This window comes from Aptenodytes patagonicus, chromosome 2 (assembly GCF_965638725.1).
Source record: "Aptenodytes patagonicus chromosome 2, bAptPat1.pri.cur, whole genome shotgun sequence".
NCBI lineage: Eukaryota > Metazoa > Chordata > Aves > Sphenisciformes > Spheniscidae > Aptenodytes > Aptenodytes patagonicus.
In genome coordinates, this window is record NC_134950.1 from 150,314,867 (window position 1) to 150,334,124 (window position 19,258).

Sequence of the window (19,258 nt, forward strand, 5' to 3'; positions counted from 1 at the left end):
GCTGCTCAGTAGTTTCCCAGGATAAGAACAACCTGTTTTCTCCGTCAGAGGATTCAATGAAAGCTAATCACACTGAATAAAGAAACTTAACATAAAGGTGAAAACAAACATGCAATCTATCTACATATTTACATTTGGAAAGAAACAGGCTGAGATTCTCAAGTATTCAATACGAAAACCAAACATCGCACGTCCTGTGATAAAATGGCAAGAATGGCCAACATGCCAGCCTTGCATTAGCCTGTCACTATTTTCATGGCTTTGTGGGTATACTTGGTGCCCACACCATATCTTCTGGGGTTTAGTAGTCCAGGTCCAGACATAACATCAGTTCTGATAGTGAGTTTTGGTTAATATTACAATATAACTAAAAAAAAATTATAATGTACAAGTTTTGGAGAGAGAAAAAAGGTGCCATAAACTACTGAGCTCTAAAATTAAGAGTACTTCCCAAGACAAGAAAAAGGACAGAAAAAATTGGCAGGAAATTTTTAGACGACAAAATGGGCAATTTTGTCCAAGATTTACTTGGACAAGCAGATAATCAAGTACATCATGAAAAGAAGGATAAAACTTTGGGTTGTGCCTGTTTTCACATTAACAGATTCAAAAGAACTGCTATGAGAAAATCCTTCTAGTAAAAAAAAAGGGAAAAGAAATTAGAAAAAAAATCTTATCAATGTTTAATCTCTTTCAAAAGATTGAAAACTGTCATGTGCAAATAAGTTGTCTCCTTTTACACGTTACAGAGTTGGTTAACTCAGGCCATATTCGAGAACACATTTCAGAATATGTCATGCTTTGATATAATATATTATGAATTTATTTACTATAAATGTAAAAAAGTAATTGATGTGCAGTAATGTGATATATTTATTACTCTAATTCTTTGAAAAGATTTGTGAAATTAAGAAATGTTTTCTTGATTTTCAGTTATTTGATGTGAAAGAATAAAGACAGAGCATTGTAACAGCTTTGTAACAGACTGTTTCAAGAGTAGTAAAAAACCCCATATGCTAGGAACCATGCAGAAAGAATTTACATTATTTTATTCCAAATAGGTAAAAAATTGCAATGTCCTTGCATTCAGAGAAGAAGTGGGTTAATGAAGTAAGTTTTTCAGCTATATAAAAGCTGACTTCAACTTATATAAAAGTCTTGGTCCTGTGCCTTACTCCACTGACACTATGCCTTTACAAAATGTAAATCTGTCCCTTATTAATACAGAATGTTTGTCATGGTTCCCTGCCAACTTATCCCAACTGTTGACATAAGATCATCAGAAGAAAAACAGAACACAGCAAGTATTCTTTGACCTCAGAGATTTTTGGATGCTACCTTTGTCTGTTAGGGCCGTTGACCAGCAATACAGGTTAACCAGGTTTTTGTTCTGCCTGGTGGTACACGTTAAAGGAGCATAAAGGCTGCTCTGAATTGTACAAGCACAGTGATTCATTGCACAGCAGTGTTAACATCAGGGAAATAGTTCTCCGTTCTTCATCTGTACTGCATATTCCTTGGCTGCAACCAAGGAAACAGTTTATTGAATGGATGCTGGAATGCTGTTAGAAATTCTTCTATCATTAGCCATAGCTCACCATATATTATTAACAATATGTGGTGCACTAAAGACCATGGGAAAGACTTTGCTTTATCAAAGTGCCAAGTATAACAGTTGAAATAAACCATTCCATCTTCTATTGAATTTAGGCAAATAAGCCAGATTTAGAGCTATCTATTCTCCTCAATAAAAGTTTCAAGAATGTACTTGAAGTTCATATTTCTCTTCATGTCAACTAATGGAGTAGTATTAAGTGCTGAAGTTTGAAGGTTTGAACACTGATGACAGAAGAGATGATTTAGCTACACATAATAACAATGGGGGTTTTCTGTTTTGTATCAGGTATAGTAAATTACCTCTGCTGTATGCCATGATAATAATATTTTTGCAAAGCCAAACAGTGAATACCAGAATTAAAGTTTTTTGTTTGTGAGGGAGGTGCAGGGGGAGTTTGTGATCTTCCAGTTAAATACTGTGCCTGAACACACATGCATGAGCGTTTGAATTGAAATTGCATGGGAATCCTTAATTCCAGCCGCTCCTAAATTCTCAAGTCCTGAATCTGTAACCATAACAACGCTAACAGAATGTGGAGCTGGGAGAAAGGTTGTGATGAAATTATTTTTATTGCATCTAAAGTGTCTTAGGTTCTCATAAATTGTTTAAAGGTCATTCCTCTGAAGATTTCATAAATTTAACTTGTTAGCAAGAAACTAGACAGTGAATTCCCCAAGCTTCTGTGAAATTCATCTCTAATATCAGAAGAGGACCATGCAATTTATGCAGAGACAACATCCCAGCGTTATTCTTTTCCATGGACCACACTGGCACGTGTAGAACTTATTGCAGAACTTAGGCTTTTCTGGGGAATGATTCAAATGCAGTGTAAACCACTGTCTCTGTATTATATGGAGGGTAAGCAAAAGAGAAGTTTTGTGGTTGGGGTTTTTTTTGTTTCTTTCTTTCTTATAGAAATACATTTAAAATACAAGTGAAAAGCTTTAAAGAGTATATTTGTGTTTATGTCTTCTTAGCCTGTACTTGTGCACCTAGCTTGTACAATGTTGTGAAGAAGCGGCATTAGATGTTATTGTACAGTGTTTTTTCCCATGTAAGCAGATAAATTTACAACTGTCTGAGATTGACAAAATGATTTATAATCTCCAATATATACTACAATCCACCTGCCAGGAGCAATGCCCTGTGTTGGCAGACTCTGGTTAAAGCAGACCATTTCAGTTGATAAAAAGACTAGACCAATTCTGGAAAGGGCAAGGGGAAAGGAAAGAAAATAATTTTATCACCTTTTTTTTTAATTTTTGCCAAGTGTGTGGTTTAATACAGACAAAACACTTCCATTGCTCAGGCTTTTTAAATAACTATTTAATTTCACCTGGACATTGCAGATTCATCCGTATGAAAGCTATTCAGAGGGTAAACAGCAGTGAAAAGCAAATATGTGAACTGACTTTGTGATAAATACCTATTATTTCTTACCTAACTAGTTATAGTGCAGATAATAAACTAGTGACTGTGTAGTATCGTTACAGTCTGATTAAAGGGAATAAAAGCAAATATTAAAAAAATCCCAAACAAACAACCTCCACCCCCCAAAAAAAACAAACCCACAATCTAGCAAAAACAAAGCAAAAAAAGGAAGGTCCCTATGGAAAAATCCAGCCACTGTAAATATATTCAGATCTTTTATTAGGTTTTCTACTGATACATAACCCCATCTGTTCTATCAACAGAACTGTCATTTAAGCAAAAAGCTTTTTTCTGTGAAATTAACAGGCCTATCTTAAAATTAGCTGTCACTTCTATACTTTATTGCATTATTTCCTCATTTTACCTAAATATGAAATCAGTGCCATTTCTGAAAACAAAAGAATTTTGCTACCAGCTGTCAATACTGCTGCACGATCAGGCTTTCTGTCAAGTCATTCCTTAATCTTTATTCAGTCCTTTAGAAGTTGCAGCTAGGGGCTATATCTGAGGCACAAACATGTAAAAAGTGTTTTTTAGAGATTTATGTTTCTCTGTCTCTTTCTTTCCTTGCTCTCTTTCTCTTTATGCTCTTCCCCTTCTTGGAATGTTCTTCAACAGCAAATCAAGCATCAGCTCCAAGTGCATGTTCCACGAGTAGCAAAAGGGAGGGGGGGAAAGAATAGAAGAGAAACACAAGAGGGGCAAAGAAAGAAGGCATGTAAGTTTGGACCAAATAAAAAAAAGAAAAAATAACTGGGAAACAAGAATTGAAAACAAGATGGACAGGCAGACTGGCATAAAGGACTGGTTCTTTACTGTAAGCTGATTTAAGCCAAGGCATATCTCTTCAGTGAGCTTTTTCGCTTTGTTTCAATAGTTCAGATACCATTGTACTGATACAGACTTCTTGAGTAGGTTCACTTCATATTGTAAATGGTAAATTGTGTTAGTTCAATCTCCTAGGTTTCTTAGAGTAAGAGAAATGGAGATAGAAAAGTTCCTTTTCTCACTAGTGAAATGCTCTCTGTGCTAGGCATATCACTTAGAGTACCTGCACCAAACTTCCCTCAAGGTGCCAGCCCTGCACTCCCAGTACCCCATCTTTTAATTCTAGTTCACAAAATCACTAATTTTCACTGTTTTATCCAAGTTTAAAATGACAAGATTTTTTTATGGACAAGGTTATTTATTCTGATAGTCACTTTTTACAAAGCACAGTTCCAGACTCAAAAGCAGTGGGCTGAAACTCAGGACTCAGTTGTAATTTGAACTCTGATCTCCAGTGGTCAGTGATCAATGTACCTACTACATTGTTTCAAGCTCTTTCTTTTCTGTTGTGTGAATGTCTCATGTCAGCATCAGTTAGAATTAAACAATATGCTTTCTAGTGTTTTGACCTTTAAAAAAAGTTGGGTTGAAATACTGGGTTTGCCCTAGAGAAAATTCCATTTAAAAAATCACTTTTTTTTTATGGACGAAATCTTAAGCATTTTATTTTGTTTAATGGTTACCTAAGTGGATAGTAATTTCCCTGTTGAATCTAGCACCAAATCCTTTCTTCAGTGCCAGGAGTAGCTTCAAGACTTGCCCCACTGGGGCTTTTAACCATCAGTGTTATTTTATGATAGTGGAAAACCTGTTACCAGAAAACTATTATTTAAGAAGGTGGGAAAAGGTAGCATTAAAAAGGGCATAATTGTTTGAAATGGTGAATTTCAGGTCTGACCATCTGCTGTGAGCACGTACTTCTGCTTCATTGCTGTAGCTGAATGAATCTGTGCCATAAAATAGAATGCGCGCCACATACCAACCCTTGGTGAATTCTGCTGGGGCCTATTTAATTGAAGAGTAGAGGCACAAAAGCAAATGACACAGCAAATAATTTCCATATAGGTCTGCATTTCCTTGTGATAGGATAAAATACACTGAAAAAAAATATCATGTACAAGACTATCACACCTGTTTGAATCAGGAAGAATTTTAGTGAAGCCATAAAAAGTGGTTTGTTTTTCAAATCAGTGTAATTCTCAGCAGAGTAACTTCAAAGTTTGGTTTTGTTCTGAGGTTTTTAGGGTAGAAGCCAGACAAAGAAATCAGACAGGAGATCAGGCAGGTTTCAGACACTGACAGAATTTCTTTAAAATTTAAATTCAAATTTTCTGTGAATCATGAGGTTTTTCATGTGTCAACTAATTTTAGTGAAGAAATATTTGCTCTGAAATTTTCCGATCATCTCTATTTAAAATGACTGAAGCTGGAGACAGTATTTACCCTTCCCCCTTTAAGAAATGGTTTGCCTGGACCTAACGGGATGTCATTCACAAGCTGTCTGTGATAAAACTCACCCTCATGTTCCTACTCTAACATCAGATGCTGCTTGTTTTCTGTTTAAACATTTAACAGCAAGAATTAAGGTGTTGTTCCTTTTGCCTAGCTGTGTAACAGCTAAATGCACCTATCTAATCTGAACTAGTCATTGTGACACTGTTATAACCAATGGTAAAGGATCCAGATGAGGATTCCTCTCTTTATTTCACATAGTCTAAGCTTGTCTGGACTGTCTCTAGGTACCTCCCTTTTCAGGTGGTTAATGTTAGAAAAATTAAGTCCCACTCTAAACTTTACAATTGTTCACCATAGTTTCCTTGTATATCTATATAAAAAGCAATTAAGTACACTGACTGAGTCCTTCCTTCTAACAGTTACCTTTTCTTATTCAACACAGGCTGTAATTAGAACCTCTCATTGTGGCTATAGCAGCAAAGAGTAATCACAGTGTGTCATGCTGGGGACCTGGGAGTAGTCGATAGCACACCCTGGGAGCAAAGAAACCAGAAAATACATGTAGAAAATGATGATGCCAATATACAAATTTTCTTCCAAATTGCCATCAGTTAGCACTTTAAGCTCTGCAATCTCTAGAGTTTCATTCATTGTTTTAAGGAGCTCTCTCTAGTACTTATCATTAAGTTCTTGGCTTCTAAGACTTACTATGGCAAGGACTCCCCCAGGTCAGTTAAGCATTATGTGACAAATAGTTTCTTTACTATTAGTTTAAGATGTATTTCCTTTCAGTTTGATTGAACGTTCTAGAGGATAGACAGCAACACACAATTTTTCTTCCATTTACCATATATCATTTTGTTTACCTTCATCATATCTGCTCCCGCTCATCTTCTGTATAAATTAAATCTGATCTTTTCAGTCTCTGCCATATGATTTTAATCACTGTAATCTCTAATGTCTTCTAATTTACTCTTTATGCATAGTGCATGCTTTTATGATACAAAGTGAGCAGTTATTTTCATTAAATAATCTATGAGGATGCCCAGATCTTTTCTCAGAGTACTTATATTTCATTTAAAATCTGTTTATAGCTCATATTACTCTCCCTCATGTTGACTGTTTTGTATTTGCCAGTTATGAATTTCAGCAGTTTCCAGAATAGAAGCATATATCCGCACCCTCAAATCCAGGCCCTTGTTATCACACACAGTCACATCATATAATTCTATTCAGAAGTTTAGTTAGCTTTCTTTTATCACCAGTTATGGGGAATTCTTGGCTTGCATATTCCTCTCTACTTTGCTGTGTTTCTGGTAGTTTCCAGCATCTGAGGTTCTTTGGTATATGTGGTACCAGGTACAGAGGTTAACAGCTGACTCTTCTGAAGCAACATACCATGAGAAATGCAGGAAGGATAAAAGCATTGCTCTTCTGTTTGGATACTTTCTAATAATTTCCTCGTAAATTTATTCATAGCCAGTTTATACCCATTTGTAATTGTGCAAGTATCCTCCCTTAACCTTAAAAGCCCCTCAATACCCCTGTTGTTCATCCTCCAAAGTGTTTCTAGAGAACAGCCATATGCCTTTTGGCTCTTCTTTCAGTAGACTAAACAAGCTGAACTCTTTTGGAATCCTCTTGTGAGAAAGACACTCTATTTTTCTGCTCACCTTAGTAGTCCGCCTCTGCCTTGTCCCACTCTGACTTCATCTTTCTGAACAGGAATGACCAGAACTGTGTACAGTGTTTCAGAGAACATCCAGCTCTCTCCCAGTGGGTTAATGTGCTCATATCTACATCCTGCAGCTTCTTGTACTACTCAGTTTCCTTTTTCTTTTTTTTTTTTTTTCCTCCTAAGGTTACATAGTATTGATAACTCATAGTCACCTGGTGATGTATCCAGATATTTTACTTTCTCTGCCATCTCCACCCCATGGTTCCATGATTTTAAGAAGCAGCTTATCAAAGTTTGTACATCTTTTCATTCCTGAGTTTGTTATTCTCTGGATTCCTTGCTAGCTGTGATGTTTGAATGCTTGATCTGAAGCTCTTGACATTCAAGGTTACCATCCGCTTCACCTGTCTTTTCCAAGAGTATTTTCTCCTTGTCCCACATCTCCTCTGAGCTTAATCATGAATGGAATAATGTGACTCCTAATTCCAGCTACAGTCAGCAGGCAACAGGTTACATTCATCATAAGTATGATATCTTCTGAGGCCAATCACACAACATTCACTATTAGAATTCTGTATACTTTGATTCAGCAATAAAGACTAATCAGATACTATGGTTTTGTTTTTTTTTTCTTTGAGTACATTGTTAATAACAGCTAGAGTGCAAACAGGTAACTACATTGCTGAAGTAGAGGTCACTTTTTTCCCATAATGGAATGAAGAGTTGCTGTTTTCATCATACTCATAAGCATCTAGTGAAGCTTATTTTGCATAACACTGATTGCAAAGGCTAGTGAGAAGAGAAACTTCTACACTGATAGCAGAGGGATGTAAAGTCTGGTTTCTGCAAAGAACTAAGTTGTGGGTTGGTTTCCCCCCCCCCGCCCTGTATCCTCTGTCACTACTCCTGGAGTAGTCTGCACTCAAATAGGTATGGCACAGCTCCTGAATAATGTCAGCACTCATGTGTAATGATCCCCATGTAATGTATTATAAACATAGCAAATGTGCTATAAACATAGCAACAGCAAATCTGGGTTCAGACAGAAGATACTAGTTTGGTGCATTGTGGCAGATTCATAAGTAAGTACAGTCTCTAGAGAATACTACAAAGTGTACAGTCATACTCCTTACTTTAATGCACAAAAAAATATAACTACAATCATCCACATACTACTTCTTTAATTTACATACTACTAATACCATGCACACTAAATGGCTGACTAACTGTTAGTCATTCTGAATGTACACATGACATAGCAGATTAGGTTTTTCTGTATGACAAAGTTTCAGATAAAAATAAGAAAAGCAGATGTGTCTCACAGCAGAGAAGAGGTGTACTTTGGCAAAGAGGTATCAGTGAGAATGGCAGAGAGAGCTCTTGCAAGTAGGAATGGTTAGTTCTGTACTTCCCATTTGTTAACTGTTTTCTGTCAGTAACTGAGTGAGCTGTGTTAGGGACGCTTGCAGACAAAAATAGAAATTAGAACTGTTTTTACATTTATCACACACTGAGTGTACCTCAGTCCCATCTACTTATGAAATTTCTGTGGGCAGAAGCAGCTATGGTCACAGTTGTTTGTCTAGCAGCTAATTTTTCTGTTTTGCCTCCATTACTTGTTGAGCAATTCCTTTTACACATCTCAGTAGATTTAAATAAATAAGTAAAAATAAAAATTCTGTAGGCATTTCCATGATCACAAAAGATGATTAACAATTCAGGACATTTTCTTAATGATCAATCTGCCTTTTAATGCAAATCCTTTTAACATAAACAAGATTGGCACTTAAATTATTAAATCTGAAGAAGTGCAGAGGAGATGCCGAATGGATATTTAGTATTTAATGCACTGAATGCTTCTAGATTAACATCACATATGATTTAATATTTTTTTAACCTTTTATCAGGTTCAACATAAAACATGAGGGCTCTTGAAAAAAGTGAAACCAACACAGTATATTGACAAAAGCTAACAACTTTCAAAAATGAAAATGCAGAACACTGCTTTATACTGAACAATCTTAGACATTATGAAACATTATCATTACTGTTGTTGGGGGGAAAAAAGAAAAAAAGGAAAGAAAAAAAAAAAAACCACAACCCAACAGATTTCAGCATTCAATTTTCCACAGGCATCAAAGTCTTCCTTGAAAATACAGCTTGTTGGAACTTTTTCTTTCCAAGTTAATGAGGAGCTACGTTCATGCTTGTTCTTGGAGGTCATGGACTTGATTCCCTACTGCAAAGCTCTTCTCTTGTCATTTGCCCCTACCCAACAGCCATACAGGAGGAGCTGGAAGCCATTGTGCAGCAGGATAGATATGACTTAGTCGCCATCACAGAAACATGGTGGGGTGACACTCGCGATTGGAGTGCTGCAATGGATGGCTATAGACTCTTCAGAAGGGACAGGCGAGGAAGGAGAGGCGGTGGGGTGGCTCTGTATGTTAGGGAGTGTTTCGATTGTCTAGAGCTCAACGATTGTGATGACGATACGGTTGAGTGGTTATGGGTAAGGATGAGGGGGAAGGCCAACAAGGCAGATATCCTGCTGGGAGTCTGTTATAGACCACCCAACCAGGATGAAGGGGCGGATGAAGCGTTCTACAAGCGGCTGGCAGAAGTCTCTCAATCACCAGCCCTTGTTCTCATGGGGGACTTCAACTTCCCGGATGTCTGCTGGAAATACAACACGGCAGAGAGGAAGCAGTCTAGGAGGTTCCTGGAGTGTGTGGAAGACAACTTCCTGACACAGCTGGTAAGTGAGCCGACCAGGGGAGGTGCCTCGCTCGACCTGCTGTTTACTAACAGAGAAGGACTGGTGGGAGATGTGGTGGTTGGAGGCCGTCTTGGGCTGAGCGACCATGAAATGATAGAATTCTCGCTTCTTGGTGAAGTAAGGAGGGGGGGGCAGCAAAACCGCAACGACGGACTTCCGGAGGGCGGACTTTGGCCTGTTCAGGACGCTGGTTGAGAGAGTCCCTTGGGAGACAGTCCTGAAGGGCAAAGGGGTCCAGGAAGGCTGGACCTTCTTCAAGAAGGAAGTCTTAAAGGCGCAGGAGCAGGCTGTCCCCATACGCCGTAAGAAGAACGGGTGGGGAAGACGACCGGCCTGGCTGAACGGGGAGCTCTTGCTGGGACTCAGGAAAAAAAGGAGAGTTTACCACTTGTGGAAGAAGGGGCAGGTGACTCAAGAAGAGTACAGGGATCTCGTTAGGTCATGCAGAGAAGAAATGAGAAAGGCAAAAGCCCAGCTAGAACGCAATCTGGCCACTGTCGTTAAAGACAACAAAAAAAGCTTTTACAAATATATTAATGACAAGAAGAGAGCCAAGGAGCATCTCCATCCTTTATTGGATGCGCGGGGGGAACATTGTCACTGAGGATGAGGAGAAGGCTGAGGTACTCAATGCCTTCTTTGCCTCAGTCTTTAACAGGCAGACCAGTTATCCTCAGGATACTCAGACCCCTGAGCTGGAAGACTGGGACGGCGAGCAGGATGAACCCCCCCTAATCCAACAGGAAGCAGTCAATGACCTGCTATGCCACCTGGATGCTCACAAGTCTATGGGGCCAGATGGGATCTACCCGAGAGTGCTGAGAGAGCCGGTGGAGGAGCTCGCCAATCCACTTTCCATCATTTATCAGCTGTCCTGGTTAACGGGGGAGGTCCCGGACGACTGGAGACTTGCCAATGTGACACCCATCTGCAAGAAGGGCCAGAAGGAGGATCCGGGGAACTACAGGCCTGTCAGCCTGACCTTGGTGCCGGGGAAGATTATGGAGCGGTTCATCTTGAGGGCACTCACAAGGCATGAGCAGGACAACCAGGGGATCAGGCCCAGCCAGCACGGGTTCATGAGAGGCAGGTCCTGCCTGACCAACCTGATCTCCTTCTATGACCAGGTGACCCGCCTAGCGGATGAGGGAAAGGCTGTGGGTGTGGTCTACCTGGACTTCAGCAAGGCCTTTGACACTGTTTCCCACAGCATTCTCCTAGAGAAGCTGGTGGCTCACGGCTTAGACAGGTGTACTCTGCGCTGGGTCAAAAACTGGCTGGATGGCCGGGCCCAGAGAGTTGTGGTGAATGGAGTTCAATCCAGTTGGCAGCCGGTCACGAGTGGTGTTCCCCAGGGCTCAGTTTTGGGGCCGGTCTTGTTCAATATCTTTATCAATGATGTGGATGAGGGGATTGAGTGCACCCTCAGTAAGTTTGCAGACGACACCAAGTTGGGCGGGAGTGTTGATCTGCTCGAGGGTAGGAAGGCTCTGCAGAGGGACCTGGACAGGCTGGATCGATGGGCCCAGGCCAACTGTATGAGATTCAACAAGGCCAAGTGCCGGGTCCTGCACTTCGGCCACAACAACCCCAAGCAGCGCTACAGTCTTGGGGAAGAGTGGCTGGAAAGCTGCCTGTCGGAAAAGGACCTGGGGGTGTTGGTCGACAGCTGGCTGAACATGAGCCAGCAGTGTGCCCAGGTGGCCAAGAAGGCCAATGGCATCCTGGCCTGTATCAGAAATAGTGTGGCCAGCAGGAGTAGGGAAGTGATCGTGCCCCTGTACTCGGCACTGGTGAGGCTGCACCTCGAATACCGTGTTCAGTTTTGGGCCCCTCACTACAAGAAGGACGTTGAGGTGCTGGAGCGTGTCCAGAGAAGGGCAACGAGGCTGGTGAGGGGTCTGGAGAAGAAGTCTGATGAGGAGCGGCTGAGGGAACTGGGACTGTTTAGCCTGGAGAAAAGGAGGCTGAGGGGAGACCTCATCGCTCTCTACAACTCCCTGAAAGGAGGTTGTAGCGAGGTGGGTGTCGGTCTCTTCTCCCAAGTAACAAGCGATAGGATAAGAGGAAATGGCCTCAAGTTGCACCAGGGGAGGTTTAGATTGGATATTAGGAAAAATTCCTTTACTGGAAGAGTGGTTAAACATTGGACGAGGCTGCCCAGGGAAGTGGTTGAGTCCCCATCCCTGGAGGTATTTAAAGACGTGTAGATGAGGCGCTGAGGGACATGGTTTAGTGGGCATGGTGGTGTTGGGCTGACGGTTGGACTCGATGATCTTAGAGGTCTTTTCCAACCTTAATGATTCTATGGCTGTATTCTATGTAATACTGATGCATTGGAGTGATAGCGTTTATCTATCTCAGACTGGAGAAAATAATTGCACAAGTAAGGAATCAGATTCCAGGAGGAAAATGAGCAATCAAGTATACATCTGTACTTATTTTGAGTTTTGCATATACTACCTTTAATACAACACAAAGTTTGATATTCTGAAATGCAGCAGTGTATCAGCCAGACATGTCCTTGTAAATTAAACCTGCCCTGAATGAACATCAAAACCAACAAAAATCTTGTCTGGTTTTCATTTTTCATTCTGAGTGAGGTGAGCCACAACTGCAGGCACAGGATGCAGCAACACAGGCAATGCTAAGTTTATCCCTCTGCATTACCAATATCTATATTAGGAAATAATGAGTTGGAAATCCTAGAAGCAAATTTGGAGGGTTAACATTCTCCCTTCCAGGGTGACTCTCCCGTAAGAACTTGCTAATAGCAGAAGACATTTTGTCAGGCGGGATAGATTAGGATGTGCACTGGGATGGAAGTATTCAAGTGTTATTTCATCTGTCTTTCTCTCTTGCTCCTCCTGTTTCAACTATGAGGAGCTTCCTGTCTGAATGGATTGCAGTGGCTATCTGTATTTCAGATAAGCTTAAGCCTCATGTAAAATATGCTGCTGCTAATTAGTTAAGATGTAATTAGTTCAAGGAAATTAATTGTACATAAATAATGTGAAACTTCAGCTTCATGGCTCAAGAGATAAATTCAGAACCTTTTCAGAGTTGTCTGTCTTAAAATAGCAGAAAAGGATTATTAACGAAGCTCTTCAAAATTCCCATTACTCTGCTAATAAAGATTTAATACATTGCCCAGAAGACATGGTTGATCTGCACTTTGTAAGGTCCTTCACCACATCAGCATTTGTGCATCCCCAACTGCTCTCATCAAAGAGGAAGCTACTAGTGACTTTGAAGAAGCAACTTATCTACCTCCCAACTGAAAGTAAAGAAGTGTTCTCCTTCATTAATTGGACTTCATGTAAGCCATCTCTTGGTTGCGTATCACAGGCTGCTCTGACCTACCTGAACCTGAGAGAATCATTAAAGTTCACTTCAGGATCGCATGTGTCAAGGACTGCACAGTAGTAAGTTGAAGTTTGACTTCATTTCCTACAAAGCTGCCTGATATTATTACTGTTATTCACTGATACAGTTTTGTAGTAACAGCCAAAGGACCAAGTCTGGAGGTTGAGACTGTATTATTGGGATTGCAAAAGCACAGGAATATGTATTCTGTGCCCTCAGTACAAAGAGCTAAGGAAACCTCTTCCACGTCCTCAAAAACACTATGAACTAATACCATGCTTGGTTTGGAACTTGCCTTTGCCACCTTTTTTCCTGATATTTTTATTTTATTCTTGATTAAAAGAGGGAGACTTCTGTTCTTTTATCAACCACCCAGTCCTACATGCATTGGACAGAGTGTAAAGTCTACAGGAAATGTCACCAGATGAGAATAACACCATTTCCACACCCACCTCACACAGTTGCAAAGGACTGCACAGGCAGAAGGCTGCAAAGAGTCAGACTCAGAGAAGTGGGCACATGTATCTCATTCCTTAAGGACAATAGGTTCTGTGTTTTGCTGTATAAGTTTTGGTTAGCTTCCAAAATAGTTTACTTGGTTGGTTACTTCTCGATTTGTAATACTTCTCGGTATGTAATTTTCAGATCTATAAACCAGTCTTAATCTTCTGCATTTCTTATCAAAACCTCCTGTTACCCTATATAAGACCATGCCCATAATATTTATTCATTTTGAAAATACCCCTCAGCTTTCCAATGGAATGAAATAACTGGAGTAGCTTGTTTAGAATTATTTGTATTTTATTTTAAATTCATGGTCTAGAACTGTTATCTTCTCAAATCTGAGTTATCAGCAGATACTGGTGCCATCAAAAATCTCATTCTATTCTCTCCTCTCAAGTTAGAGAGCAATTTCTCCACCACAGCTATCACTGTAGTCAGCTAGAGTTTCTACAGAGGACAGATATAAAAGGACAAAAATCTTGTAAGACATCTATAAAACAAGATTGATTTGGATATTTAAGACAAGTTCCCCTCTATTCTGGGCACAGAAATGCTTGGCTTTGGTAAAAGCCAGAGGCAGTGCTTGTATCAACTGAGAACCAAAGATGTTAATGAACAATTTTCCCTTTTTTTTCTTGCAGCCTCACTGAAAGTTACAGGCTTCTCAGCTAGCTGTAACTCTTACTTTTCTCTTGTTTTTTTTTACTTGAGAAGATGGCATTTTGTGAGTAATGAACAGCCAAACGTTAGGAAGAGTTGAATGAATCTCCAAATTATAACCCGGATTTTTCTGATAGTCTTATATTTTACATCAGTGGCAGGGATGATTGTTAAGTTCCCCTGCCAAAGACAAAAATGAACAAATAAATCAATGTGTGAAGATACAAGTGGGAATTCTTAACTGAATGATATACTCACTCTTCAAGTTTTTTGTTGTTTAGCACTCCTTTTCCATCCTGGTCTTTGAGGATTAGCTATGTTGTCTTCACTTTCTTCTTCTTTTTTGCCTTCCTCTTTTTTGCCTTCCTCCTCCCTCTCCCTGTAAATAGGCCCCATGCTTCATGCTTTGTAATATTTTTCACACCTATGCATTTTTTAACTTGTCCTAATCACTTACCAAGTTTCAGAGATACTATCTCTGCTCCACCTTAATCCATTTTTTCCCAATTTTTTTTATAAACAATGGCAGCATTATAAGGCGACACTTATAGTAACAACCTACTTCCACACAGTGGAAAATCATTTCATAGAATCATAGAATCATAGAATCATAGAATCATAGAATCATAGAATCATAGAATCATAGAATCATAGAATAATTTGGGTTGGAAGGGACCTCTAAAGGTCAACCAGTCCAACCTCCTGGCCTTGAACAGGGACATCTTCAACTAGATCAGGTTGCTCAGAGCCCCGTCCAACCTGACCTGGAATGGTTCCAGGGATGGGGCATCCACCACCAATCTGGGAAACCTGTGCCAGTGCTTCACCACCCTCAGCGTAAAAAGTTGCTTCCTTCAATCTAGTCTAAATCTACCCCCCTTTAGTTTAAAGCCATTCCCCCTTGTCCTCTTGCAACAGGCCCTGCTAAAAAGTTTGCCACCATCTTTTTTATAAGCCCTCTTTAAGTGCTGATAGGCTGCAAGAAGGTCTCCCCAAAGCCTTCTCTTCTCCAGGCTGAACAAGCCCAACTCTCTCAGCCTTTCTTCACAGCAGAGGTGTTCCATCCCCCCGATCATTTTTGTGGCCCTCTTCTGGATCCACTCCAACAGGTCCGTGTCTTTCTTATGCTGAGGGCTCCAGAGCTGGACGCAGTACTCCAGGTGGGGTCTCCCCAGAGCAGAGTAGAGGGGCAGAATCACCTCCCTTGACCTGCTGGCCACACTGCTTTGGATGCAGCCCAGGATACGATTGGCCTTCTGGGCTGCGAGCGCACATTGCTGGCTCATGTCCCGCTTTTCATCCACCAGTACCCCCAAGTCCTTCTCGGCAGGGCTGCTCTCAATCCCTCCATCCCCCAGCCTGTATTGATACCGGGGCTTGCCCCAACCCAGGTGCAGGACCTTGCACTTGGCCTTGTTGAACCTCATGAGGTTCACACGGGCCCCCTTCTCAAGCTTGTCCAGGTCCCTCTGGATGGCATCCCGTCCCTCTGGCGTGTCGACCGCACCACTCAGCTTGGTGTCATCTGCAAACTTGCTGAGGGTGCACTCCATCCCACTGTCTATGTCATTGATGAAGATATTAAACTGTACTGGTCCCAATACAGACCCCTGAGGGATGCCACTCGTCACCAGCCTCCATCTGGACATTGAGCCGTTAACCACTACTCTCTGGATGAGACCATCTAACCCATTCCTCACCCACTGGACAGTCCACCCATCAAATCCATACCTCTCCAGTTTAGAGAGAAGGATGTTGTGGGGGACCGTGTCAAAGGCCTTACAGAGGTCCAGATAGATGACATCTGTAGCCCTTCCCATGCCCACTGATGTAGTCACTCCATCATAGAAGGCCACTAGGTTAGTCAGGAAGGATTTGCCCTTGGTGAAGCCCTGCTGGCTGTCTCGAATCACCTCCCTGTCCTCCATGTGCCTCAGCATAGCTTCCAGGAGGATCTGCTCCATGATCTTCCCAGGCACAGACGTGAGACTGACTGGCCTGTAGTTCCCCAGGTCTTCCTTGTTTCCCTTTTTAAAAATGGGGGTTATGTTTCCCCTTTTCCAGTCAGTGGGAACTTCACCAGACTGCCACAACTTCTCAAATACGATGGATAGTGGATTAGCAACCTCATCCATCAGTTCCTTCAGGACCCATGGATGGATCTCATCGGGTCCCATGGACTTGTGCACCTTCAGGTGCCTTAGATGGTCTCCAACCTGATGTTCTCCCACAGTGGGCGGCTCTTCATTCTCCCAGTCCCTGCCTTTGCCTTCTGCGGCTTGGGTGGTGAGGCTCGAGCACTTGCCGGTGAAGACCGAGGCAAAAAAGTCATTGAGTACCTCCGCCTTCTCCGTGCCCAGGTAACGAGGTCTCTCGTTTCATTCCAGAGAGGGCCCACATTTTTCCTCGTCTTCCTTTTATCCCCGATGTACCTATAGAATCTTTTCTTGTTGCCCTTGATGTCCCTGGCCAGATTTAATTCTGTCAGGGTTTTAGCTTTTTCACTGGCCAAAATTACACATGTTGATAGTCTGACTTCAGATTCCTAACTGGTATGTGTCATGTAACATAAAACAATACTGTTGGGATTCAGAGATTTGGAGGGAAATAAATGGCCAACCTAAGGTAGTTAGTAGTTGATTATAAAACCTGTATGTATGTATAAGAAGATAAACTAGTTATACGACTAAAAGGTGCTTAACTTTTTTATCCATAATTCAAACACAGCATGTACATGTGGAAATATTTAATCAATAAATGGAAACATAGCATATGAAGATATATTTAGTTATTACTGGGTAGTAGGATTTTCCCATACTCTTACCAGTACGCACACTTGCTTTATGAGAACTACCTCTTCGCAGCTCTGAGGTGAACCATGCCCCGGTGGCTCCAGAGCAGAGATGGCACCTCTCTTGCCATGTCTGACTAGTGCTTGTGCACAGCTGAAAATCTGTTTTCTCATTCTTTCTTTTACAGTCAAGTAAGTTCTGCAGTGACAAGAAAGAGGGCAATTTTGGTTAAAAGCATATCTAGCTCAACAGAAAATCTCGCAAATGGGGAGAAAGGAAATTATACAATCGAGAGCAATCAGAAAATGATTTTGATGGGCGATTACCGTCAGACTGCAATGTTTCTACATGGATCCACAGGGCTTGGTATGAGCCCAACTGCAATTTGACATTTGTATAAAATCATCAGTCCGCATAAAAGAACAGCTTATGAATGACATGATTTTTTGTAGTATGCTGAAGAAGAAGGACGACTGAAGGGACCAAGTATTTTCAGTCACTGAATACAATGGGTCTCCAGCTCAGCCAGAGCTGTCAGCTGAAATTGTGCCACTTTTTCTCTAAAATGAGCATGTCAGAATATACTACTGGCTCCAGTCTCTAAAGGTAGTATACCATTAGTATACCAATTACTAACCTTGAACAAGGTAACCCTTTAACCAGAGAAAACTCACGTCTGTGGGGTAAAATGGGTTAAATAAATCTCTCTCTGCCCACTGTGTTCGAGTAGGGCTGGTACTTTCCTCCTGGAATGTTCTCTGCCCACTATTTTTCAACGGTCCCCTGAGTTGCAACAAATCCCGCATCAGCCTCTTTTGGTCTTTAGTGAAGTCACCTTCCTCCTGTCATGTCTGAGACTGGGATATAGATATGATTTCTGACATTCCCTGATCCTTTCAGGATTCTCCTAAATTTCACTGAGGCTGCAGACAGATGCTTGCTGTTCCTATCGTCCTCCCCTTCGTCTCCCTACATCCACCACGCTCAGTCATTTTCTGGGAAAATGAAATACTCCTCTCCCTCCGGAGTACCTTAGTTCTCAGTGTGCAACTGCTAGGATAAGGCACATAGGCAATACCATGTGCTAAACCATGACAAACAACACAAAGTTCTCTCTCACATGTTCAAATAAAATAGCCTGTCCTGGTTTTGGCATGGATAGAGTTAATATTCTTCCTAGTAGCTGGTACAGCGCTGTGTTTTGGATTTAGGATGAGAACAATGTTGATAACACACCGATGTTTTAGTTGTTGCTAAGCAGTGCTTACGCTAGTCAAGGACTTTTCAGCTTCCCATGCTCTACCGACTGAGAAGGCTGGAGGTGCACAAGAAGCTGGGAGGGGGCACAGCCAGGGCAGCTGACCCAAACTGGCCAGAGGGATATTCCATACCATGTGATGTCATGCTCAGTATATAAACTGGGAGAAAGCTGGCCGGGGGGACCGCTGCTCGGGGACTGGCTGGGCATCGGTCAGCGGGTGGTGAGCAATTGCATTCTGGGTCACTTGCTTTGTATATTATCATTATTATTATTATTGCTTTTATTATTATATTTCAATTATTAAACTGTCTTTATCTCAACCCACGAGTTTTCTCACTTCTACTCTTCCAATTCTCTCCCCCATCCCACTGGGGGCGGGGGGGAGTGAGGAAGCAGCTGTGTGGTGCTCAGGTGCCGACTGAGGTTAAACCACGACATAGCCTTAATATAAAGTTTTAATTGTGTATATGTGAGATTTCATATTATACATTTAAGGGCAGGAGAGGAAACCACAATTACAAAATAGAAATTACTTTATTAAAAATGGTGACTATGAAAAAAATGTTGGCGTTACAGTGAGAAAGCAACTTAATATACAATAATACCCGCCCCGTTAATACAGTTTGTGAAACTGTAAAGAGAGAAATTATGAGAAGTGAAACTAATTTCCTATTCATGAGACATTAGTAGGACTGAAACTGGATTACTACCATAATTTCTTTCTGATGCTCCTTTAAAAAGAAAAAGTTGAAAATTTATGAAGCTCATAAACCACCAGCCATGCAGATAATTGAAAAGTTGGTAGAAGTCATTCCATTGTGAGACTCAGGGTGGGTTCAGCTCAAGTGCGGTGCCTGGAATTTAGGTGTCAATATGTAGCTATCCC

The 19,258-nt window shown here is 41.2% G+C and overlaps 1 protein-coding gene across 1 annotated transcript in view; it reads left to right on the plus strand.

Moving 5' to 3' along the window:
- MALRD1 (MAM and LDL receptor class A domain containing 1) overlaps positions 1-19,258 on the plus strand; it is a 295,081-nt gene that overhangs the window by 262,443 nt on the left and 13,380 nt on the right. The window lies entirely within an intron of this gene.